The sequence below is a fragment of the Danio rerio genome, chromosome 8 (assembly GCF_049306965.1).
Source record: "Danio rerio strain Tuebingen ecotype United States chromosome 8, GRCz12tu, whole genome shotgun sequence".
NCBI lineage: Eukaryota > Metazoa > Chordata > Actinopteri > Cypriniformes > Danionidae > Danio > Danio rerio.
Genome location: NC_133183.1, coordinates 35,000,001 through 35,001,543, shown reverse-complemented (window position 1 = coordinate 35,001,543; position 1,543 = coordinate 35,000,001). Strand labels below are relative to the sequence as shown.

The window sequence follows — 1,543 nt, the reverse complement described above, 5'->3', positions numbered from 1 at the left end:
TTAACTGTTGTTTGGCCCGAGGTTCAATAAATGCAAATTAAATAAAAAGACATTATCACTAACTGTGGAGTTGAGAGGAGATGACAGATCCATGTCATGAATCATTATCAAGTGATCAATTTAGGTCATCCCTTATTGAAATTAGCCATGGTTTCACTATAATAAAACTAGTAAATATGACTGTAGTAACCATGTTTTGCTCTTTGGTGTGCACTGTATTTTTAAAAACTATAATTTTGAAACCCTAATTTTGGTATAGTAATAATGTATACAACACACCGGATTACTGCATTAAACATATAGTAAACAAAACTGCAGAACAAAAGGAGATTTTACTAGGTACTTACATTTAACAAAAGTTATGAAATAATTTCTGAAACAACAACAAAAATAAAAAGGTTTTCAATCTAATATTTACCTATGAATAAATCCACAAGTAAAAAGTTACTGCAATAAAACCATTTCGTAAGGAAGAAACTCAGGACAGAAGACTGCTTTACACCTATCATTTAGATGAGGAACTGTCTTTTAACTCTTTTTATTTCACCGTGTGTCCCGCCCGGACATCCATAACACAGCATTTTTGCTGCGCGCACATCAGAGAAGCCTTGTCCACTGTCGATTCGCACAATCCGCGCATTTCAGGGTTTGCGCTGATAAAGGTGTGGGTAAAGCGAATAAAAAACATTTAAGACAAAAGGATTTGCCAGTGTCTTTTTAGAACGGTCTCATCAGAGGACGGCGGTAGCATATAGCACGTAAGTGTTTGCTTTATACCAGCGTCTGTTTTGTTTGCTTTATTTGCTCGTTGGAAGGAATAATTCGTTTACTAACTTCATGAAAAGGCTGGTTGTAGCATTTTAAGTTACAGTTTGACTGCACATCACCTTTTACAACTTTACCCAGATGAAAAATTACTATAATCTTGTTTATAGTAATGACAGTTTTTGACCATGAACCTAAATTAGCTGTAGCATTTATAACGATGTGTTCTAAATAATGTATCCAGTACTTTACTGTGGTGTGGTTCATAAACACTATATTGTTTACTATAAATTATTATTTCATGAGGGCGAATAAGCAGAATGAGAGAAGGCAACTAGGTTTCCCATTTAATGCAACAGTTATAGCTGTTATGAATTAATACTCATGTATACCAATGAACGAGTTTGTTTATTTTTAACTATTAAATTAGTTTCATAGAAATAAATACTGTAATTGACTGTAAGTCAGTCAATGATCTAGAAATCAGGATTCACTTGGCACCTGTTAGGTTTACTTTGCTTTCTAACGATTGTATAGACTATATCGATTGATTGACGGGATGCACAAATCATCAATCAATCCGTAAAATGTTCAAAGCAATCAATCAATATTTTGAGGGAAAAGATCTCTATATACCTATACTGTGGTGAGTTGGTTATTTGTTTAAAGAAAAAAACAAGAAATAAGGCAAAAAAATCCCCAAAAAATAATAATAATATTAAATATATATATATATATATATATATATATATATATATATATATATATATATATATAT

General features: G+C 31.8%; 1 protein-coding gene across 1 annotated transcript in view; it reads left to right on the top strand.

Moving 5' to 3' along the window:
* Positions 1-601: 601 nt before the first annotated feature.
* Positions 602-1,543, top strand: part of si:dkey-56i24.1 — an 18,586-nt gene continuing 17,644 nt past the window's right edge. Inside the window, exon 1 of the mRNA NM_001123289.1 lies at positions 602-758. The gene's annotated coding sequence lies outside the window, so the exon portion shown is untranslated. The remainder of the gene's footprint in view (positions 759-1,543) is intronic.